The following is a 25,000-nucleotide window of genomic DNA, read 5'->3' on the forward strand; positions in this document are numbered from 1 at the left end:
GCAAAGTAGTTGTGACTTGGAGAGGAGTGGGGAGGTCAGGGCTAATCAACCTAAAAGGCCTGCCAATCACATTGTATAATGAAGTAGAGTACAAGGAACACAGTCAACAAACCTTTGGGTCCATTCCCTGATTTTTTGTTTCAGCTCCAGTCTCTATCTTTGCAGGTGTGTATTGTTAAAAAAAAATCACGACAACTGGCAAACCAAGTCAATTAATTCATCCGGCGGGGGTCAACCAAGATGTAGATGGTTCAAAACCACGGATTCTTCAGAAGGACCCTGGGAAAACCAGCCACCTTCAGTTTGAGGATCTCGAGGATATCTCCAAAGGAGATGTCATCATGTGGCAGTCTGGGGAATCCTTCTCCCTCACATCAAAATCAGTGTTTTCTGAGAGAGACTCCATAGGAGAGTCTATGGGTCTTCTCTCACACGTCCTCTTCTGGGGTACCGCATCCGTGGGATGTCTGAGAGAGGTATCAAATGAAGGTGGAAATTCCTCTAAAGGAACTGTTTGGAGATTTCCCAGAACTGTCTGTCCGTGTGGGACTCAGAGCTTGGAACCAAAGATGGAAGACTGGTAAGATCTGAGACAAGAAAAGAAGGTTCCCTGTGAAGATAGAAAGCCCTTTCTATCACCTCGAAGGCCTAAGGACCAGAGGAAACTCCCCCCCCCCCTCCCGGAGCTGAAGCTGTCAAGGCATGTAGGGCCAGGGCTGTTTCTTGATCCAAGCCTCAAGGGGAGAATCAGATCCAAGCTGTCCAGGGCCGATGCTCCGACAGGATGGGAAGGATCCAACAAAATCAGAGCCTAAACCAACCCCTCTGACTTGCTGCCTAAATCTAGAATCAAAGAGACCCACTTTGATCCAAGGGTGTCGGAGCAGAACTAGTCAGGGACACTGTTATAGTTGACGAAGATCTTTTCCTCTGATATGAAGCCGAACTGCTTGGGGATTCTTGTATCCTGGAACTCCGAAACTACTAGGTGGATCGCAGGAGGAGAGAGAATGGACTTAGCAGGTGCACTCATGGGTCCAGAAGTGGACACAGCTGGCAGGACCACCATCCGGATCTCAGCCCTGAGAAATTTTCCCATCATCCTATCCACATCCACCACTGACAAGCTTCTGGAAGACGCTGTGGATGAGAGTCTGGAAGATTTGGCCTGGGAAGGATGAAATACTGGCTTAATGGTGTACTCTGGAGTACGGCTCCTGCAGTCAGAGGCAGATTTAGGATCCAGGATCTTGGGATCTGAGAAGGAAGTATAAGGAAGTGGAAAAATTACTATCGGAACCGACACTGTAGGATCTGAGGCACATTTAGGATCCGAAGGAAGGCTCAGGGGTTTAGAATCTTAAATGACTGGAACTGAGATTTTTCGGATCTTTTCCAATGGCTCTGACGAAGCTCAAGTAGACTTCGGCGGACACTTCTTTTTGGTTTCCAAATAACAGACTTAGTTGATTTGGTGGGAGTCTGAGCCCCAGAAGAAGCAAGCAAAAGGCTGCTAAGTATTAACTTATTGCGCCTGTCGGCTAATGCTCTGAAATTAAAGGCAGAGTATACCGAACAGGCTGTACTGCGGTAATCAGGTCCTAAACAATAAACGCACTTCTTGTGAGCATCCGAAATGGGGATCTTATGCCCACAACAAGTGCATTTCTTGAACCCTGTTGGTTTCTCAGATGTAACCAATTACAAACAATTCAGTTGCAGACAACCCTAAAAGGCAAAGCAAACATTTTTTTTGCTTTATATATGGGAGAAGACCAACAACACAGCAGCCATCTAGGAAACAACACCCAAAGAAATATGATAAGTAATACCAACTATGGTATGATACAACTATCTAAAATAAGAAAATTATACCAACAAAGGTATTTGACACACACTACCAAAATGGAAGAGTCAAAGATAATAACTCCTATTCTCACCAACTGCTAACGTCCAGTGAGTGCTAAGTGGGAGGAAAAAAAAAAGGAAGAAAAGGAAATAGAAGGGCTATCCAAAAAGAATATCCAAAATTTTGACTCAAACAATGACTTACAGTTTGACAGCGGAACCTGCGTCTAACCACAATGGCAGCAAACAAGATCTGGGGTGTTGGGGACTATAAGGAGTAGGGAGAATTATGGATAGAGGAAGGAGATCGAGAGCTGGCTCCGAAGTCTATTGCATGCGGCACAGTCAGATCCAAGGATTATATCTGAACCCATTGGTGAGGAAGAACAAAAACAATATCATCATTAGATACTAAGTTTCCTGTAACAGATGCAAAAATCAATTTCCTTCTGTATGAAACATCTTAATCTCATATGAAATAGAAGTAATTTTTATTTTATCAAAAAATAGTGCTTAGTCCTTTAGACTTAATTATGGCCTGACTTACAAAATCTTACATTGTCCATAAAAAAGATCCCACTTGGGGCACATGAAAAAGTAGCAATCTTTAACTCCATTTGTGTGCAGCAGTGAATTTCATAGACTCTACAGGGTGGTTAGGGATACGGTCAACTTCCCCACAGCCTTCTCTCTCCAGTGGGAGGACACAGGCAGTTAGCTGATCACTACCTCCAAGTCACCTCAAAGTAGTAACAACTACAGCTCGATCAAAGTCAAAGAAAAACAAATTCTTGGCTCAAACAACGGATCTCTCAAAAAATAGGATCCTGCAGTTCTGAAGCTGGTAGTCTATCAGAAAAGGAGACTAAGATATCAGAGTTGGCGCTCTCACAGATCCAGTATCAGTCGGAGATGGAAAAATCCCCACTGAACCTGTTCTTTGATGAAACTCCCCAACATCCTCTCCATGTCTAAATGAGATAGCCATGAAGATCATGAGGAGGCTGACGAATGAGTGGATTTGACAGGGGAGAGCCTGGTCCGAGCAGGAGGAACTGGAGAGGGAGACTTGCTCCAAAGCACAGTATGGCTCCAGGACCTCCGATCTGAGTGTTTCGGATATAAGGAGGATTTACCTGAAGACGGGCAACTTTGGATCTAAATAACATCCAAAGGATCCAAGGGGGCACTCAGACCAGAGGTCTGCAAATCTGATAGTACTCGGATCTTCGTAGGTGCCGATTCTGTCTGACCCGATGAAGAAAGGATATCGATCGGATGCAATGAGCTGGATCCGATAACCTCTGTCCTTTTTCTGGTAAAAAAGCCATAGTCCTCAGGGATGCTGAGGGGGTACGCTTAAGGTCTTTGGAAGCAGAAGGCCTTACTGGAGTTTGAGCTCTAGAGGTCAGTAATAGACCTCTCAAAATCATTTGCTTCGGTGGTCTGCAAGGGCATTGGGATTAAAGGCTGCATAAACTTCACAATCAGCCTCTAAATGTACTAGCCTGAGACAATAAAATCACCTCTTGTGGGCATCCAAATTTGGAATCTTGTGCCGACAAGAAGCACACCTCTTAAATCCTGTAGGTTTGTCAGACATACTCAACACTCTCAAGGTTACCACACTCGCACAGACAAATACACACACACTAATCTGAAGTTACACAAGTTAGCAAAGTCAGCACTAAACAAAAGCAATGATAACGGGAACTTTTTTTTTTTTTTTTTTTTTTAATCAGAAAGCAATAAGGAAAAGGGAAGAAGAAGGTGATGACCAACAGTCACTAAAGAGAAACGTGGAGGGGGAAGGGCAAACAACCCTAATGCCAGTAAAAACAAACTAGTTAAATAGGAGGGGAGGACAGATAGGAAAGCAAACACTAGTTAAAAGGAGATTTACTGAGAAGTCAGAAATACAAGAAATATAAGACTATATTAATAGCTACACAAAAAGACCACATCTCTGCTTGAGGCAACAGGATCGCATCTGAGCTGGAAGGCAGCAAACAAGATCTGAGGGGGTAGAAGAGAAGTGAGGCATTATGAGAGAGGGAGCAGCTCAAGGCTCAGATTCAACGTCTTGAGAAGCACCTGAGTCAGATCTGAGATTGGCTCCAGATTTAAGAGCGAGGAAGAACAAAATGTACACAGAATAGTTGTGTAAAATCTTACCATAACCATAGATGCCCTTTTCTTCCATGTTGCAGTATTCTTACTGTGGGAGAGTACCACAGCTAGTTAGAGGTAAGGGTGGCGGTAGAGGTAGAAGATTCCAGAAACCCATGCAGGATTGTCCTAGCAAAGCATGCCCTGGCTCTGGAGACTAGATCTAGTTTGTAGTGCTTGGTGAAAGTGTGGATAGTGGACCAGGTGGCAGCTGCTAAAATGGAAGCTGTGTCCAGCCCTTTGAGGAAGGCTTTGGAAATAGCCATACCTCTGGTGGAATGAGCTCTCACCGCCTCGGGTAAAGGTTTGCCATGGTGTGAGTACCATAAATAAATGGATTTTCTGATCCATCCTGAAATAGTTTACTTGGAAACTGCCTTTCCCATAGCCCTGGGGTGAAAGGAGACAAAAAGTTGATCAAATTTAATGAAGGACTTAGTTTTATCTAGATAAAATCAAAGTTGTCTGTGCACATCCAGGGAACGGAGAATCCTCTCACTCTTGTTAGCTGGAGAGGGGAAGAAAGTAGGCGGGTGAATATTTAAGGACAGCTTGTTTACCACTTTAGGCATGAAAAAAGGGTTAGTGTGTAAGGTCACCCTGTCCTTGTGGAAGAGAGTGTGGCGGGGGTGGGATGGGGAGGGGAGGGGGCAGGCCATGAGTGCCTGTAACTCTGACACTCTCCTAGCAGAAGTGATGGTGAACAACAGTACAGTTTTCCATGTACAGAGTTGTAAAGTAGCACTGCTAGCCGGTTCGAAGTGTAAGTTTCTCCAGGACAAAGTTTAGATCCCAGGGTGGCAGGGTGGGTTTTCTAAGTGGTCTGATGTGCAAGACCCATCTCAGGAAAAGATTAACATCTAGCCTGGATAATAAAGGGGGGGGGGTATTGACGGAGATATGGCCATCATTAATGAGTTCAAACACTTATGCAATGAGTAGGGAAGGGTCAGCCTGGCTGGGGTCCCTGTCCTTAAGTAGATACCATTTTGAGAATCTCTCCCAGTTTGATAAGTATGATTTTCTAGTAACATATTTTCTGGCCTCCCTCAAGACTGTAAGCATGTCCTCTGAATAGTGATATCTAACAGGGATTAGAAGTTTATCACCCAGAGTATTAGTGCTAACATCTGTAGGGGAGGATGGATTAGGGTTCCTTTTTGTTGTGTGAGAAGGTCCACCTTGTGGGGTAACTTGTGGGGACTGCCCTTGGCTAGTGAATGAAGTAGGGGGAACCAGTGCTGCCCTGGCCAGTAGGGGGGTCACCAACAAGATTTTTGGTTTGTTCTTCCTGATTTTCAGTAGGACATTTTGAATTAGAAGGAAAGGGGGAAAGGCGTAAAGAAACGGTCCCTTCCATGGAATGCTGAAGGCATCTACTCTCCAAGGCTAGTGGAGAGTGATCATTGGTGCAGAAATTGGTCAACTGTTCTGGGGGGAGGCTAACAGATCCACCTGCGGAATGCCCCACCAGTGGACAATGAAAGGTTTCCTTGTTCAACATCCACTTGTGGTGCAGAGAACATGTTCTGCTTAGATCATCTGCCTGTTTGGTGTCCTGAGAGGGTATGTGAGGCCTGCAAGGAGAGGTTCTGCCTGGAGACGATGTTCCAGATTTGCAGGGTTATTCTGCAAAGGAGGTAGGCTTTGGTTTCTCCTCGTTTGTTCAGATGCCACATGACTGTGGTTTTGTCTGTGAATATTAGAAGGGGTCCCGGGTGGAGGGTAGGAAGAAAAGCCTCCAGGGCTAGGGGAACTGCAGTCATCCCTAACATGGATATCTTTCTTTTGAAGGGCAGGTCTCCAAATTTCATGAACTCTGAAAGTCCTTGCGGGTGGCACCCCACCCTAGGTCTGAAGCACCTGTGTAGATTAACTGGTTTAGGGAGGGCATCTGAAGAGGCATTCCTGGGTTGTAACAGGTTTGTTGAATCAACCATCTTTGCTCTGATTTGAGGCAGGGCAGAAAGGGAATTTGCTTCTCTACAGAGTATAGGTGTTGTGACCATACATTCTTGCGGTACCATTGGAACTTCCACATGTGCATTCTTGTCAAGGGAAGCAACCTGGGATTCCAGTAAAAGGATTTGAAAGTGAGTGGAGAGGGAGTGGACCTTTTCCTGTGGGAGAAAGGCCCACATTAGATCTGTTCTGATCCCACAGCCCAGAAAAATTCTATCTTGCTGAGGGAGCAAGAAGGATTTGTTTAAATTGAGGGTGAAGCTCAGGTTTTGAAGAAGAGTGGTGGTGAACCTGAGGTGATTTCTGAGATGGGTTTCTGTCTCTGCTAGTAGGAGAAAGTAATCTAGGTAGGGGTAGCATTGGATACCTTGGGTCCTGCAGTAAGCAATGGCTGGGGCTAGGCATTTTGTGAATACTCTGGGTGCTGTAGACAAACCAAAGGGCAAAGCTGTAAACTAAAAGTGAGAGCAGGGTCCAGAAAAATGCTGACATTTTCTGTTGGAGGGTTTTATGGGGATATGAAGGTAAGCCTCATTTAGATCCAGAGTGGCCATGAAGGCCTGATCTGGGATAAGAGGGGAGTAAGGTTGAGAGGGAGAGAATTTTGAAAGAAGGCACTACTAGAAATAGATTCAGGAAAGATAGATCCAGTACAGGTCTCCAAGGACCATCCTTTTTGGGGACCAGGAGGAGTCTTGAATAAAATCCTTTTCCTTCCTCCCTGGGAGGAACAGGTTCTACTGTTCCCAGTTTTTGGAGATCTTGAAAAATTTGTGTCAGGAGGTGGATTTGTTTTTTTTTTTTTGGGGGGGGGGATGGGCTTTGGGATAGGCTTTTCCCCTCCAGGAAAGGAAGTATCCATTTTGGATGATACTCAGAACCCATTGGTCTGAAGTGATGGTTTTCCAGATGGGTAAACAGTGGGATAGGCGGGCTGACAAAGGCAGATGGGCAAGGCAGTCATGCATTGTTTGGTGCATTTCTATCCTGAAAGGACTGCCTAGGACTTGATTGAGAGGTGACAGGTCTGGAGAATGTTTGCCTTCTGATTCCCCTCCTGTGCCTGCAGGATGAAGGGGTGGCAGATGAAGAGGTTCCCCTGACAAATGAGATTTTTGCAGGGTAGTTCCTGTAATACTTTGGTTTTCGCAGGGTAGTTCCTGTAATACTTTGGAATAGGGGACACAAGCAAATGCTTGATGTCCTGCAGTTCCTTCCTTTTCTCCTGCAGATTTTTAAAAAGATCTGCAGACTGTTTTTCAAACAAAAGGTTTTGGTCTAAGGGGGCGTCCATAACCTTAGTTTTAAAGACTTCTGGAAGAAGTTGTAGGCGCAGCCAACAGTATCTGTGGAGGATGGAAGCAGAAGCTGCTGACCTAGCAGTGGCCTCTGCAGCATCATAACTGCACCTAACTGAATGTCTGGCTACCTGTGAAGCCAAAGACAATTTAGATGTTATGTCTGATTTGATAGGGCAGTCAGGTGTGGCAGCTAGGAGATTAACTGCTTGTGAGACAAGGTCCAGTGTATATTTAATCATGTGTGATTAGTAATTTATAGCACGGAAGACCAATCCGGTCCATGGTTGTGCTGTCTATCAGTAGGCAAGAGATGCAGAGGAGTAAGTCTACATTGCTTGTCTGGAGAGTCATTAATAACTGCAGGGTCTGCCAAGGGGATTTAACTAAGAATTTGTGCTCATCAGCTACCTTATAAAACCTGTCTGGTCTTTTAAGTGCACGAGGTTGAGAGTCTGGGATTTTGGTTGCACATATAAAACCATCCATATAATCAGGTAAGACTGGTGGGATGGCTGACAGGGAGGGAGACTCCACTTGAAGGAGTTCAAAATACCTCCTCTGGGTGTCAGTCATCTGGGCAGTGTCCCATTTAAAGTACTCTTTCATCTTAGTTGTTCTTTCACCAATGGTAATGTTCTCTGGTGGTGAGTCCCCTTCAACTAATTCCTCATCTGGTGAATAATACTCTAAAGGGGAGGCAATCTGTGATGCATAAGAAATGGACTCTTCAGAAGAAGAGTAGTAAGGTTCTATTCCCTCCTCTCCTTCTTGGGTAGTCTGCAAAGGGAGAGAAATAGCAGAGGCAGGCCTAGGGCTGAGCACAGGTATAGCGGAAGGAGTAGAGTCTGTGGGCCATAAAGGCCTGCATCAGAGAGTTAGTGAAAGATTGACAGTCAAGAACTCCTTCAGAGTCAGATGTTTAGTTTTCTGTTTATGTTTAAGTAGACATTGGTTTGGAAGAAGGCCTAGGTTCAGAAGCTTGAGTCTCAGGAATAGGAGTGTCCGAAGACCGACTGTTTCTGGTTCCCCCTCGATGTCAGTAGGAACCGACGCCTGGGCAATCTCAGTGGATGTGGAGGCCGCAGCTTCTGAAGCGGGTTCCTTGGTGGGAGCTTAAGTAGTCGGTTCTGTCTGACGTCCCTCAACTCCTATATCAGAAACTGGCAGGACGTCCGATGGCAGAGAGGCAATGGAAGCAAGCCTGAAAAAGTACAGTTTTGTACCTACCATAAATGTAGATGTTCGAGGATTCCATTGCTGCAGTCCTGACTATTGGGTAGAATCCCAAAGCAGAGGTAAGGGAGGCTGGCAAATTATAAAGTAGTAGGAGCTGACAACATGCCTTGTAAAACAGCTGTGGCAAAACCAGCCCTAGTCTTAGAGTATATAGGAAGGTGATAATGCCTAGAGAAAGTATGCACTGAACTCCAAGTAGCTGCTTCCAGAATATCCTTAGTTGCCACCCCCCTTAGAAATGCTGTTGAAGTGGCAGTAGCCCTAGTGGAATGAGGCCTGATCCCAGCTGGAATCTCCTTGCTATGATGGGAATAACAAAATGCAATGCAAAAGCCAATCCACCTAGAAATAGTTTGTTTTGACACAGGCTTGCCCTGTGAACTCAAAGCAAAAGAAACAAGTAACTGCTGAGACTGCCTAAAATTCTTAGTCCTGCTCAAATAATAACGCAATTGCCTGTGTACATCTAAAGTGTGCAAAATCTTTTCCCCTTTATTTTGAGGATCTGCAAAAAACGTAGGCAAATGAATAGTTTGGTTTAAAGCCACACTAGAAACCACCTTAGGCATAAAGGAAGGATTAGTACGTAATGATACCCTGTCCTTATGGAAAATCAAAAAGGGCTCTACTGCCATAAGGGCCTGCAACTCAGACACCCTTCTTGCAGAAGTAATAGCCAACAGAAAAGCAGTCTTCCATGACAAATATTTCAATTCAGCAGTAGCTGCAGGCTCAAAAGGTTGTAGAGTAAGTTTTTCCAACACAAAATTGAGATCCCAAGCAGGAGTAGGAGCTCTACGTGGGGGTCTTATATTCTTTGCCCCTCTAAGAAACTGCTTGAACAAAGGATGCGAAAACAAAGGTGGGTCACAATCATAGTGAGCTGAAATTGCTGCAGCATGAATCTTTATGGAAGAGAAGGACAAACCTTTGTCCAATAATTCAGTAAGATATTGAAGAGCCACACTCAAATTAGGCTCTGAAATCTCCAAATTCTTTGCTGTACTCCAAAATAAAATCTCTTCCATTTTTCTGCGTACACTCTCCTAGTACTAGGCCTTCTAGCTTCCATAATCACATTTAAAACTTGTTGAGGAAGTTGAGACCTGCTGTGTTTCAACACAGAATATGCCAGGCTGTTAGATGAAGAGAGTGAAGCTTGACATTGAGCAGATGACCGTCCTTCTGAGATAACAGATGAGGAATCAGAGGTAAAGGCCATGGAGGCTTCTTTACCAGACTCCGTAGAAGTGGGTACCAGTGTTGCCGAGGCCAATCTGGAGCTATCAAAATCATCCTTGGCCTGTCTTGTCTGACCTTTAATAGTACCTTTGGAAGAAGCGGTAGAGGTGGAAAGGCATACACATGAAGGTTTTTCCAACTGAAAGACAGAGCATCCACTTTCCAAGCTGTGTGATGAAACCCCTTTGTGCAATACTTTGGCAGCTGGTGGTTTAGTGGAGAAGCGAACAGATCTATGTCTGGAGTTCCCCATGACACTGTCAGTTTCTGAAATACATGAAGATCCAGTTTCCACTCGTGGGGATCCATGATTTGTCTGCTTAACACATCTGCTAAGGAGTTCTGTGCTCCTGGCAGAAACCTTGCCTGAAGAGTGAGTTGCAAGCTTAGCGCAGTCTCCCATAAAATCATTGCTTGCCTGCATAGAGGATAAGAATGTGTTCCCCTTGCTTGTTGATGTACCACATGACAGTTGTGTTGTCTGTTAGAATCAACACCTGCCCTGGAAGAAGTAACTCCTTGAAAGTCATTAATGCAAACTGGACTGCTAACATCTCTTTCATGTTGATATGTAGATGCTGTAGTCTGGCAGGCCACTTGTCTTGTATCCACTTTCCATTTAGATGAGCTCCCCAAGCAATGTCCGAGGCATCTGTCGTTAGAATCTGACTTGCCTCTGGCCGGGTCACAGAGAGTCCCTTGTTTAGGTGACATTCCTGAGCCCACCACAAAATTCCTTTTGAATGCAAGGTATTATTTGAATGACAGTGTCCAAATCCTGGCAGTGCTGTGTCCATACATTTTGAGATACCATTGTAGCTTCCTCATATGCAGTTTGGCATTGGGAAGCACCAGAATACAAGATGCCATGAACCCTAATGCTTGAAGGACTGTCCTTGCAGTCAGCACGGACTGATGAGATAGTTGATGGAAGTAAAGTGACAGACTCTTTTGTTTGTCCGGGGTTAAAAAGGCCATCTGGGCTGCTGTATTCAGTCTTACACCCAGAAAGCACATGTCTTGAGAGGGTACTAGACTGGACTTTATTTCGTTCACAGAATACCCTAGGCATCTTAGCACTGCTATAACATATTCCAGATGCTGTAGAAGGTCTTCCTTTTCTTGAGCCAGTATCAGGCAGTCGTCCAAGTAAGGATAGATTTGAATTCCTTGAAGCCTGAAGTAAGCTATCACTGGAGCCAGAACCTTTGTGAATACTCTGGGCAGTAGATAAGCCAAAGGGCAATGCAGAGAACTGATAATGAGAATTTCCAGCTCGAAACCGCAGATACTTTCTGCAACTTAGCCTTATAGGCACATGAAGGTAAGCTTCCTTGAGATCTAAAGTTACCATCCAGTGATCTTTGCCCAGCAGAGGTAAAAGCTGTTGTAACGTCAACATCTTGAACTTGGGAATGTCCAAAACGTGTTGAGGAGAGATAAATCCAAAATTGGTCTCCACGTGTTCCCCTTCTTTGGTACAAGGAACAGGCGAGAATAAAATCCTAGGCCCCTCTCTGACACAGGGACTGGCTGAATGGCCCCTATGTGAAGTAACTGTAAAACTTGCTTGTGAGCCTCTTTTCTTTGTAGAGGAGGAACGTCTGGCATGCCTTTGAAAGGGGCATTGTATGGAAATAAAATCTGTAACCGTGGTGAATGATATCCAACACCCATTTGTCTTGAGTAATTAAATCCCAATTTTCTTTGAAAAGAGACAGTCTTCCCCAAAGGAGCTGCCAGACGTGAATCTGCTGGCAGCTGAAAAACAGGTCATTGGGTCTGTTTACGAAAGGACTGACCTCTGCCCTCACCAGAAGTCTGAGCAGGTGAACTCCTGTTCTAGGCCTAAAAGAACTTTGAGCCCTGCCCCTACCACGTCTAGACCTACCCCTAGACTGAGAATCATAAGCAGGATATGTCCACCCCTTAGCAGGCCAATTTCTACTAAACTTCGGTGGCTGCACCTGCAAAAATCTTTAACAGTTTGCATAGACTTAGCTTTGTCCTCCATTTTCTTTAAAACAGCTTCCACAGGCGAACCAAACAACACATCAGACTGTAAAGGAGCATCCAAAATCCTTGTCTTAACATGCTCAGCTAAATTCTGATCCTTCAACCAGGCATGCCTGCGAAGAACAGAGCTGGTAGCAGCCACCCTCGAGGAGGCCTGTATAGCATCAAAACCACATTGCAAAGAATGCTTACCCACTTGTTCGGACACATGAACCAAATCCAGCAACTCTTTACACTCAATACCTTCCGCCAAAGCATCCACCTTAGATTTCAATTGTGAAAGAAGGTAATTCTGATATTTTAACATGTGAAACTGACAATTCAAAGCTCTCATGGCTAGAGTGGAAGTAGTATACACTTTCTTTCCCCACCTATCCAAAGCCCTCGCCTCTTTATCAGTGGGGACAGGATTTTTAACCACAGAAGCTTTTACACCCTTAGGCCCCTGGGAAATAGTTTCTGGGTCCGCCCTAGGACTCTTAAACAAATATTTATGAGCTTCGGGCACCCTATAATACCTATCAGGCTTAACAGGAGCAGGAGGCAAAGAGTCAGGGTTCAGGGAAGCCTCTGCAAAAACATCTTCCACCACATTCAACACAGGAGGAATAGCTAAAGGCCTATGCTGGGGTAAAACAAGAACTCCCTAAGCCTTTTCCTGGAGTCAGAGTAATCCTGGCCTTCCCATTTAAAGTGCTCCCTCATGGAATGCAAAGTCTCTGAAAATGAGAAATCCTCAGGTGGAGACGCTGTAGGAGTGGAATCATCCACATCAGAATCAGAATAGGTAGGATACTCCTGCAAATCTTCCACAGAAGATTCTGAAGCCTCAGAACACTGTTCAAAACTCTCAAACTCAGGTTCCACCCTAGGCCTCTTGTCAGGCGGGGGCATAGAACCCCTAATCATAGTAATCAAATCTTCTGCCATCTTAAGCATATGTTTCTTAGGTACAGAACCTGAAATGGTAGGAGAAGCCCCACTGAAGCTGAAGTAGGCCTACCTCTCATAGAAGTTTTGGCAACAGAAGGAGAGGCCCTAACAACCTTGGGAAGAGAGGGAAGAACAGTCACCTGAGAAGCCCCCTCAGCCTGGCCTACCTCCTGAGAAGGCACATCCTGTAAGAGTATAGTTTCTGCCTGGGACTCCATGGAAACTCCTGGCAAAACCTCCGGCTCCACTGAGCCTTCCAAAGAACCGACGTCCGGGACTGCCGGTTCCTCAACCCTAGGCTTCACTGTTTTATCCTTGCGCTTCTTGGAGGAAGCGGGCGCCGGAGCATCCGACGGCATTTTATAATTGCAACGCTTCCCAAACACTAACCTGGCACAGTCTAACCTCCTCTTAATAGTGCGTTTGTTAAACCTAGCACAAGAGCGGCAACCAACAACGTCGTGCTCAGGCCCTAAACAAGGTATACACAAGGTATGATAATCCCTATGAGGTATCTGTTTCCCACAAGAAATACAGTTATTCACTTTTTCTGACATCCGGTAAAATACTGAGGCAAGAAAAAACCAAAATGTTCCCCAACGGGGTACTTAGCCAACTCTGTTTCGGTCTGAAACTCCGGTTTCGGAAATATTTCAGTACGCCAACCTGCACTCGCAAAACTGCTTCTGCATCGGACCATGCGGCAAAAAAGACTGAGGATATGGCGTTGGGCATGCGCATTAGTACCCTGACGTACTGACGTCAGTCTAATGCGCCCTGACCGACGTCAGCCTTATACTCTGGTATTCGGGCCGACTGGGACGCGGACTATACCCAATAGTCAGGACTGCAGCAATGGAAGACGAAGAACATCTTTGTCTTTTTTCTGCGGTGGTTCAGTTGCAACAAACGATTCAGGGTCCATTCTAAGCGCAAGCTTATTGAGACATTGGTTTTCTTAATATAAATTTAGTGCAGCCAGATGAATGCGGAGGGTCTTTGGTAAGAAAGACTGGCAAATGGAACAAGCAATATGATGGCGTTCCTTCCCAAGACAAAGACGCAACGGTCGTTGGTATCCTTATTCGGTATCTGATGGCCGCAACGGCATTTGCCCTTTGGAGCTGACATCGGCTAGTATAAATACAGCTAACTAAGCTCAAGCACAAAGAATGTAAAGTTTCCCCAACAGGATACTTAGCTTTTTAGAAGTCTTCTAGAGTAGGAGCGAAGTGAACAACGTGACAGTGTCTGCAGCTGAAAGGTTCTGAGGTCTGTGCATGCAGACATCACATTTAAGGTCCCTGGTTTATTGCCCTATGTGTGACATTCCACGTACCTACAGCAACCAAGTTTAAGCTTTTGTATAGGAGCCACCGTCGGGTTGTCCGATATGGGAAATCCCACAGTAAGTATACTGCAACATAGGAATAGAAATACATCATCAGATCAAAATCGTATAGATCTTTATCACTTTCTTCCTTCCTAACTTCCAAACTTCCACAGGAATAGCATCTGCTCCTTAAGACTTCCTGCAGACTGATTATACATTAACATTTATCTCATGCCCTCATATCTTAACTATTAGTTGTTGAGCCTCATCTTCCTCTTACCTTGGCATAACTAAGTCTTCCATAAATATTTCCATTTGTGCTCATTCTTAGTTTCCACAAATTTTCATAAAACTTCCAAAATAACTCCAGTATCTCTAAAGGATATCTGGTTATTTTTCTTGTAATATGCTCCCTATGTCTTTCAGTTGCCTAAGCAGTTGTGCTAAAAATTTTAGTGCTCTGGAGTTATTAAAAAATAGTTGCTTAACAGCAGTCTTTCTAAACTCATAAGTATTATCCAAATGCTCCCCTACTTTCTCTTTAATACTGTGCATTTGCAGCTATTCTTGGTCTGTGAGATTACCTTATTCTGCAATACTTTTAAACTTTGTCAGTACCTTTAAATTCCTATTAATTATTCACCATCTCTTTACCTCTTTTATTTCTGCCATATTTTTACATTCCTTTTTAATTTTAACCCACTCACTAATTATCCCTTCTGAGGATTGTGGTTCAAAATCTTGAACTAGTTAAAAAAATGAAGAATCCCTTTTTGTCTTGCTACAAACTTCAGAAAATAACACTGTGCAAGATCCTACAGTAACAGTAAATGTCATACTTTTCACTGGTGCAGCATTATTTTCTCTTGGGATACCCTACCAGGTATAGCCCAACATTCGAACAGTATACCAAAGCCTTTACACCTTCAAGACATGGTACATTAGATTATGTCCTATAAGCAAAGCATAAGGTCCAGACGCCTAATCTTCAGAACTAAAGTATTCCAGGAGAACCAGAGGAACCGCAGAGCAACAATAACATGCCCATCCAGGAAGGGAACAGAAGGGGCCAAGAATGGAATAGGAAGCCATCTTCCAGCAGTAGGGCAAGAGAAAATAAGACGGGACAGGAGGGAAAGACCGAATACTGCAACACAGAGAAGTATAACATTTACTGTTATGGTAAAATTATACGCAAGTGTACTATGTCCCTCCTTATCACTGTTGCAATATTCTTTACTCTTGTAAGAGGACAAAGGCTACTGCACAGTATGGGAGAGGGAAGGCAGAGAACAGGCCTCGACAAACACATGAAAGATAGCCCTGGCAAATCCTACCCTGACCCTAGAAGTGATATCTAACTTACAGTGTATGGTAAAACTGCAAACAGATGACCAAGTAGCTGCTTCCAAGATGGATCCAGACCCTTGAAAAAAACACCAGAATGAGCAAAAAAAGAAGAGGAAAGAACAAAAAAAAAAAAAAAAAAAAAGAAATGGCCTCAGAAATCAGGAGAGGATGCTTTGCTTAGACAATGCCAAACCCAATTTCCAGAAAGAAGTTATGTATTCACCATAACGTTCCATCTGTGTTGTCCGTTTTCATTCTTCAACATATGGGTTTGGATCCAATCCTCAGATCCAACTCAGCTTATGTTTCACAGCTCATGGCTACTGCAAGCTCTTGAGCTCCACCCTTACCAACAAGTACAGTAGTCCCCCTTATTCTCCATATCTTGTTTGCAGCTTCTTATTGTATGATGTAATGAAATTCTACCTTTAAGGTTGAAAATCACAATCTGGAGCTCAAATAGAAGGACCTCTGTCTCCTATAATACTCTCCCACTCTTCCAGACGTCATCTAGAGAAACAGGGTAGGGGGTTGGAGGGGAGGAAGAATGAAAATGGACAACAAACATGGATCGTTATGGTGAGTACAAAATTTCTTTATCTGATGTTGTCAATGTTTATTCAATCCTCAACATATGCGACAGAGTCTCTAGCTACCTGAAACCCACGTGAACTCTAAGGAAGGATATTCCTGAATACTTTTGAGCGAAGGCTTGTAATGAGCAATAAAAGAATGAGGTTTAATCCAAGCTGCAGCCACAAAAATACTATCCACTGAAGACTGGGACAAAAAAGCTGATGAAGTTCTTATGGACCTGGTTGAATGGGCTCTTACAGACTTTGGCAAGATCAGACCAGACTTATTATAGACAAAGGAAATGCAATCTGTCACCCATTTTGATAAAAAGAAGTTATGTCCTTACCATAACGTTCCATGTGAGTTGTTGATCTCGCCTTTTTGTTCTTACACATGGGTTCGGAGCCGATCCCTCGGCTCCGAGTCAGCTGCTTTTCAAGCTCAAACTCTCAGAGAAGCTCAAGACCTGGTGTATATCCCATGATGCTCTACTGTAAACCCCCAGATCTAGTACGCTGCACCCGAAGACAGCCTAAAAGTAAGAACACACTACAGTACCTACCTATCTAGGTACATATAGATGCAGAAAGGAGAAAAAATACAGTCTGTCCTAAGAAGACAGGCTGACAAGACCGACCAATCCACCATGGCAACCATCTTTCTCAACAGGAGGGGGAAGGTGGGAGGGAATGCAAGAACAAAAAGGCGAGATGAACAACTCACATGGAACGTTATGGTAAGGACATAACTTCTTTATGTGAAGTTGTTCTATCTCGCCGTTTTGTTCTTACACGTGGGTAGCGTCCCAAGCACCCTAACCCTGGTTGGCTCAAGGGAGAACATTCCTGAGCACAGTGGAACCAAAGGAAGCCCTATCCACTTTGTAATGAGTGATAAATGTGTGAGGTTTTGACCACATGGCAGCTGCACAAATGGTATCCAAGGGTAAACAAGCTGCATGAGCTAATGACGTAGAAACAGCCCGGGTAGAATGGGCTTTGACATTATTCGGTAATGGCTGATTAGTGGAGGAGTAAATGAATTTAATGCAGTCAGAAAGCCACTTAGATAATGCGACTTTTGACACCGCAGAACCTTTCTTGTTCTCTGCTTAAGAGACAAAGAGTTGATACAATTATCTGAAGTCTTTTGTTCTGTCCAAGTAGAATCTCAATTGCCTGTGAACATCAAGCTTGTGTAACATATATTACAGTCTGTTGGTAAGGTGTCTAAAAAAGGTTGGGAGCTCAATGGACTGATTTAAGTTAGTTTCTGAACAGACCTTAGGAAGAAAGGTAGGATTTGTCCTAAGGGACACCCTGTCAGGGTGGAAGATCAAATATGGGGGCTTGGAAAATAAAGCTTGAAGTTCAGAGACCCTAAGCGCAGATGTAATGGTTACCGGAAATATAGCTTTACAGGAGATAAACTTCAAGTCACAGGATGACGCGGGTTCGAAGGGGGCAAGCATCAATTGGGATAAAACAAGATTCAAATTCCAGGGAGAGATAGGTTGTCTGATAGGAGGTCTGAGATGGTGGGTCCCTTTCAAAAAGGCTTTACATAGTCTGTGGGACATGATATTAGACCAGTTAAACCCTACATGAAAGCTGGAAATTGCAGCCAATTGAACTCTTATGGTGGCAGCAGCTGCGCCCTCATAGAACAAGGAAGACAAGAACTCTAAAATGGTATGAATAGGGGCAACATAAGGGTCAATGTCTTGGCTAGAAGCCCAGTGAACAAATCATTTCCATTTGCTGTTATACAGCTTCCTGGTTGGCAATTTATGAGAGGAAACTATAATATGTTGGACTGTGGGAGACAAATCTTGAGACCTGGCTAATATGGGAATTGGAGCAGCCAAGCTGTCAGTTTCAGGAAGATGAGGGAGGGATGAAGAACTCCCGACGAATGAGTCAGAAGGTCTGGCACTGGGTCCAGAGTCCATGGTTCTTCCACTCGATACATCTGTAGGAAGGGGAACCAAATCTGACGAGGCCAAGACGGGGTTATCAAAATCACAGTCCTTCCCAGACTTTTGGCTTTCTGTATGAATTTGAGAATTGGCGGGAAGGCATATAGGAGGCCCGGGGGCCAATCGTGTACGAGCGTGTCCCTCAGGTTGCTCCCCGGTGGGGGATAAAGGGCAAAATAGCTGCTGCATTTGGCATTCATCGGAGATGCAAACAGATCGCAGCAACGCTGGCCCCATGTGCGGAAAATCCTGTCCACCACCTGTTGTTTGAGGGACCATTCATGAGGCAACAGGATGGCCCTGCTCAGTTTGTCCGCTATAACGTTGGATGACCCCGGGATGTGCGTTGCTATTAGAAAGCGTCTGGTGGATGTAGTCCACTGCCAAATTCTTAGGGCCTCTCGGCATAAGGGATACGATCCGGTTCCCCCTTGCTTGTTGATGTACCAGACTACTGACATGCTGTTCGTTTTAATTGCAATTGTCCCTGGAGGAAGAGAGTCGTGAAAGTGTTGCAACGCCAGGAACACCGTTGTCAGCTCCAGGACATTTACATGCAAATGTGACTCCATGCTTGACCAAGTACCTTGGACAGTCTTTCCTCTGAAATAGCCCCCCCACCCTATCAGGGGAACATCCATGGTCACTGTGGCTGTGGGCTGGGGAGAACAAGGGGACGTCCGACTACTATATGGTCGCTGTTCAGCCACCAATTGAGATCCTTCTTGCAAAGGTTTGTTAATAGAATCTTGTGTGACAAGGGCAGTTGTTGGTAAGACCATTGTGTGAAGAGTAGCCACTGGAGTATCCACATGTGCATGCGCCCCAACGGGAGTGCTATTAGCGTGGCTGCCATTGTGCCTAATAGCTTCAGTATCTGGGAAGCAGGAGCTTTGTTCTGGGTCAGCAGAATGGACAATTGACTCCTTAGAGATATGATTTTTGCTTGAGGCAACCTGATCCTTGAAATGACGGTGTCTAGCTCTGCTCCTATAAAGGTAATACACAGCAAGGGCGATAACGATTTTTCGAAGTTTAAGGTTGTGCCCAACTGGGAACATAGGTTGATAGTGTAGTCTCTTGCCTGGATTAGTTGATGCCTGGAGGTGGCAGTGAGGAGCCAGTTGTCCAGATATGGAAACACCCAGAATCCTAAAAGTCTCAGGTGAGCCGTGACCACTGCCATACATTTGGTGAACACTCTGGGGGCTGTGGTGAGACCAAAGGGCAGGGCTCTGAATTGGTAATGACTGGCCCCCAGCCGGAAAGGCAAATGATCTGTGGATGATCTGGCCATTTTGATGTGGTAGTAAGTACCCTTGAGATCTATAGAGCACATCTAATCGCCCGTTTCTAGGAACGGAAGTATCGATTGAAGCATGACCATCCAGAACATTTCCTTCTTGACGAAGGTGTTGAGTTTGCTGAGGTCTAATATGGGCCTCCAGTCCCCTGCTTTCTTTGGAACTAAAAAGAACCTTGAGTAAGTTCCGGATCCTATCTGGTCCACCGGGACTGGCAGGATGACTCTTTTGTCTAGCAGGTTTTGAATCTCTATGGCTGCTAGCTTTCGCAGACTGGGTGGAACGTCTGGAATACTTGTACACATGGCAGGGAGTTTTGCAAAGGGAATGTAGTAACCTCTGGAAATAATGCTTTTTACCCAAGAATCCATTGTAATGTTTAGCCAGGCATTTGGGTATAAAGCCAAGCAACCGCCGACCACCTCCAGAGAAGGACAGCCGGGCTTCCTTTCAGGAACGCTGATAGGGCTTACCAGAGAACTGCTCCCTGTCACCCTGATTTTGCGGACCCCCTCTGCTGTTTGGACGAAGTCTTACGTTTCTATCCCCTCCTCTGCCCTAGAGGGGGTATCCGTAGGTGTGTTCTGGAAAGCCCCTTGGGGTTTTCAGAACCACATTTTTCCACTTCTTTGCCCTTTGGGGTACAGTCTAGTTGGAGTGGAGAAACGGACTCCAACAGCAGACAGATTCTTTCCTTCTTGCTCACACCTAGTAAGCGTATCCTTAACTTTGGGCCCGGACAAGGCGAAACCATCGAATGGGGTAATGACGAAGGAAGATTTGAAGGCTTCCGCAAAGGAGCAAAGGCGCATCCAGGATGGTCTCCGAAGAGCTATCGCTGAGCCTGCCGCCCTACTCGATCCATGGGCGGCATAAGAAATGAGCCACATGGATGAGTTGACTATAGAGTTGAGGGTGTTGAGTTGTGCAGTGACTTTCTAAGAAACTGAATCAGCTGTGTTACCCTGTAGAGTATCCCCCAGCTCTTTAAGGAGAGCTTGTTGAAAGCGGGTAAAATGAGTCAGGTGGTAGTTGAGCGATCTCATGGAAAATGCTGCAGAACTAAATATGTGTTTCCCATACCTGTCCATCGTCCTAGAATCCCTATTAGGAGGATGGACAGATTAAGAGGTTTCCAACATCACTTTCTTGGTGGCTGCCACCACCACCATGGCATCAACCGGGACTCCCTTGGTAAGAAAAGCTTTGTCAGTAGGAGAAGTAATGAATTTGCTGGGCCTCCAAGGGACCGGTTCCACTGAATCATGGGACTCCCATGCCTTTCGAACAACCAGATACATTAGTTTATCGAAGTGAGGGGTAACCCAGGAGGTGGATGGTTGAGACACAAAGGCCTTCAGGAGTACCGACTCATCCTCAGTAGTGGCAAGGGACTGCCAATCACCCCTCTGCCTTAAGATTTCCAATATGTCTGCAAATGAGACATCCTCTGAGGGGGATCGGGGGTATCTTCCGATTCCTCCAAGTCGGTATCCGATGTCAGGGATTCCTATGGGGAATCCAGGTGCCTCCTCTTGCACAGCCTCTTCCTGGGTACTTCACCAGTGGAAGCATCCGGTGAAGTCCCTGTAGAGGAGCGGCCACCCAATGGGGATACCTGAGGCTCTGGGTCTCAACGCTTGGTAGGGACCTGTGTGGAAGAGATAGAACGAGGCTCTTTAGGGGGAGGGGAAGAAAGATACAAGGAGGCAGTGGTCTTGGCAGACATGACCTTCTTCATGGCATCGAAGGCACCAGAATCCGGGTCCGAGAAGTCTGTCAGCTCCGAAGAGGCCGGTAGCCCTCCCCGAGCCGAGACCCCGTGCTCCAATCCCGAGGATGGAGTCGAAGCCACCTGCGCCTAAGCCCCTAAGGGAAGGGTCGGAACCAAAGTATCGGTCTGACTCTCCGCCCAGGAGCCAGCGAGGGAGCGTCGGCCCCGAGACTCCCCAGTCGGAACCGAGGAGATCAAGGTCGACGGAGCCGAGGGAGGTGGATCGAACCTCGGCTTCGAGGGCTCTATCAACATCGGTTCTGTCTGCCATGGCTCCGAGAGCTCGAATGGCTTCGGAGGAGGAGGAGAAGAAAGTAGGGTTGGAATTTCAGGCTTCGAAGCAGAGTGGCTCAAAGCGGAAAGCATTTTGGCCAGGGCCGGATTTTCTAGCAATCTCTTACCCATTCGGTCCAGGTCCACATCAGACAGTCTCGAAGAATGGGTCGAGAGATGGGTCGAAGGAGCCGAAAACGGCACCGACTGAAGAATCGGAGACTGAGGAGTCTCCAACACCGGATCCACAACTGGGCTCCGAGGTAAAGGATCAATACACGGCTCCAAGGGTTGTGGAGCCAATGATCGAACCAGACTAGAGGAACTCGGAGCCGAGGACTTACGCTCCGAGGACCCCTTGGACGATTTCAAACCCTTCGAAGCCTTGGAAGAAAGGTCGGTCTTGTCCAGAGCAGCCTGAAATTCAAGCTTCAGGAGTCCCCTATCTACCAGCTTCCTGCGCGTCTCCAAGAGAACTCTGGCGAAGAAGGAGTGGCAGATGTAGCACTCTTCCTGCAAATAAACAGAACCCAAACAGTAGACACAAGTGGAGTGGTTGTCCATAACTGACATTTTCTGACCACACTCACACCTTTTGAAGCCAGACTTTTGCTTCTCAAACATTTTACTATAATGGAAAATCTATGTAACTATAAGTGTAAATATAAGAATATATGTACTAGTTCAGATCCCTGAACTAAGACTTAGAAAAAATTATTCAGTATACATTTTATATATATATATATATATATATATATATATATATATATATATATATATATACATACACACACACACACACCCTAATTTTAACCAATTATTTCTAAGAAATCCTAAGAAAAAAACACACTCAAAGGAGTTGAAAGAGCCCTGTCCCACCCAAAACAAAACTAAGATAGGCCTAACAAATACCCGATAAGAACACACACCAATCTAACTAATCCTAGGGATTCTAATTACACTTTAAATACAACTAACTGTAAATATTAAACACTAGCTAACACTATAACAGAATATTTTTAGAAAAATATCACTAAATATAGAAAAAAATAGCACTGGCCCGAGTCTGTAGAGCCCTTGCAGCGGCAAACTAGATCTGGGGGTTTACAGTAGAGCATCATGGGATATACACTAGGTCTCGAGCTTCTCTGAGAGTTTCAGCTTGAAAAGCTGCCAACTCAGAGCCGAGGGATCGGCTCTGAACCCACGTGTAAGAACCACGTGTAAAAACAAAACGGCGAGACAGAACAACTTCACATGGTTACTTTCGAAACTGGTTGACCCAATCTGGTTTCTGAAAAGGATACAAATGATCTGATTTCCTAAATTTCTCTGATCTGTGTAGATAGATGCATAATTCTTTGTGAACATCTAATAAGTGGAAAATTTATTCACCTTAGAAAAATTTGGAAAGAATACTCACAGGTTAATAGGTTGATTAATGATAGATCCTGACACCACCTTAGGACGAAAGGAAGGATTGGTTCTTAAGGACACCCTATTTTGATGAAAAATCAAATAAGGAGGTTTAGAAGATAAATTCTGAAGTTCTGAAACTCTCCTGGCCAATGTTATAGCTATCAGAAATACAGTTTTTTAGGTCAAACATTTCAATTCACACTTTGCATCTGGTTCAAATGGTTTCTGAGGTAGGGCCTCAAATTCAGATCCCATGTTGGAGTGGGGTCCTTAAACGGTGGTTTGACTAGAAAGGTTTCTTTTGTAAATGCCTTACAAAGATGTGAAGAAGAAACCTAGAATTATCAACTCCAATATGGAAACTGGAGATGGCAACTAACCAAACCTAAACAGCAGAAGGACTGGCACCCACCATTAAAAATAGAAGCCAGGAAATCAATAATTTTAGGTACTGGTGTTGAAAAAGGATTGATGCCTTGCTGCTGCAGCCAAATGACAAATCGTTTCCATTTAGTCTTGTACATTTTTCTACTGGAAGGTTTTTTTGGATGACAAAAGAATATGACGGACTGGGGAAGAGACATTTGGTTGTCTCCTATCAACAGAATTGGAGACACTATGCGGTCAGCTTTAGGCCCAGGATATCTGGGTGAGTAATGTCTGCAGAGTGAGACAGGAGGTCTAGAACTTGGTCCAGAATCCAAGGTGGGTGAACTAGATGAGGCCAAATGAAGGGAAACCAAATCTGTCAAGGCCAATAAGGGGCAATGAAGATGACCCTGCTCTTCCTTCTGTAGGAAATTGGGGATTAATTAAGTTGAGGGATAAGCATAGAGGTGACCTGGGGGCCAAATGCTGCACTTGCTGTTTAGTGGAGATGCAAATAGGTCGCAGAATGGTTGGCCCCACTGATGGAATATAATTTCTGCAACCTTTTTGTTAAGCGACCACTCATGAGGTAGCAATATGGACTGCTTCAATTTCTCTGCTATCATGTTGGATTTCCCTGGTATGTGTGTTGTTATCTATCAGAAACTGATGGAAGGGATCACCCATTGTCACACTCTCAACAAAAGGGGTAAAATCTGGTTCCTACTTGTTTGTTAGCATACTATACTACAGACAAATTTGTCTGAATTGCAATAGTTCTGGAAGGAAGGAAGAAAGTCTTGTAACGTCTGCAACGCTAAGAGTACTACCCTCATCTCCAGAACACTGATATGTGTGTTGGTCTCTGCAGGGGACCACGTACCTTGAACAGTCTTTCCCAAGAAATACTCCCCCACCTGATCTGGGAAGTGCCCCTGGTCATTATGACCTTAGGCTAAGAGAGGATGGTGAGACGAACTTGCAACGTTTGATCTGAGTGAATCCACCACCAAAGGTATTTCTTGCCGGCCTGAGTTATAGTGATCTTGGCTGACACAGATTGATGTAGAAAGAACCACTGGGTTGCTAATGTCCAATGAACAATTCTCATATGGTATCTTGCTAGTGGAACTAGAATTATTGCTATGGACATGGATCCAGGGTCTGTAAAATCAGTCTGGCTGACATGAGTGAGTTTTGAAGAATTCTGTTGATTTGAAAATGAATAGTTTGAACTCTTGGCAAAAGGAGAGAAGCTGTTATTGACGTTAAGCTGAAAAAGGCCCCTATGAACTCTAATGTCTGAGAAGGTTGAAAATAAGATTTGCTGTGACTGATTGTAATTACTAGATTGGAAATAACTTGGAGTACACAGTCTCAAGCTACTATCAGCAGATGCTTGGTTGAAGAGATTATGAGCCAGTCAACTAGATACAGAAACACCCGGAATTCATGCAGTCTGAAGTGAGCTGTTACTTCTGCCATGCATTTGCTGAACACCCTGGGGACTGTGGTAAGGACAAATAGTAGCACTCTTAACTGGCAGTGACTGGTTCTCAGCCAGAAGCGTAGATATTTCCTGGACCGTCTGTTCACTTTTATGTTATAGTACACATCCTGGAGATTTACTGAGCAAATCCAGTCATCCTTCTGCATAAAAGGCAAGATGGACTGAACCATGACCATCCAGAATCTGGTATGCTGATCTGATTTGTTCAGAATACTGAAATCCAGCACACAAAGAAGTTAGGTGCTGTACCAAAGTCCAGCTTACGAAATCAAACCAAAATGAAACAAAGAACGTTGCTGAACACTGCTGCTCCTTATTAAAACGTTTATTCAGTACCACAAAAATTCAATTCAATTGAATTTTTGTGGTAATGAATAAACGTTTTAATAAGGAACAGCAGTGTCCAG

The 25,000-nt window shown here is 44.7% G+C and overlaps 1 protein-coding gene across 2 annotated transcripts in view; it reads right to left on the reverse strand.

Annotated features, from left to right (window-relative positions):
• Positions 1–25,000, reverse strand: part of RNF17 (ring finger protein 17) — a 3,936,714-nt gene that overhangs the window by 1,927,103 nt on the left and 1,984,611 nt on the right. The window lies entirely within an intron of this gene.

Source organism: Protopterus annectens, chromosome 5.part1 (assembly GCF_019279795.1).
Source record: "Protopterus annectens isolate FY-2018-M chromosome 5.part1, PAN1.0, whole genome shotgun sequence".
NCBI classification, from domain to species: domain Eukaryota; kingdom Metazoa; phylum Chordata; order Ceratodontiformes; family Protopteridae; genus Protopterus; species Protopterus annectens.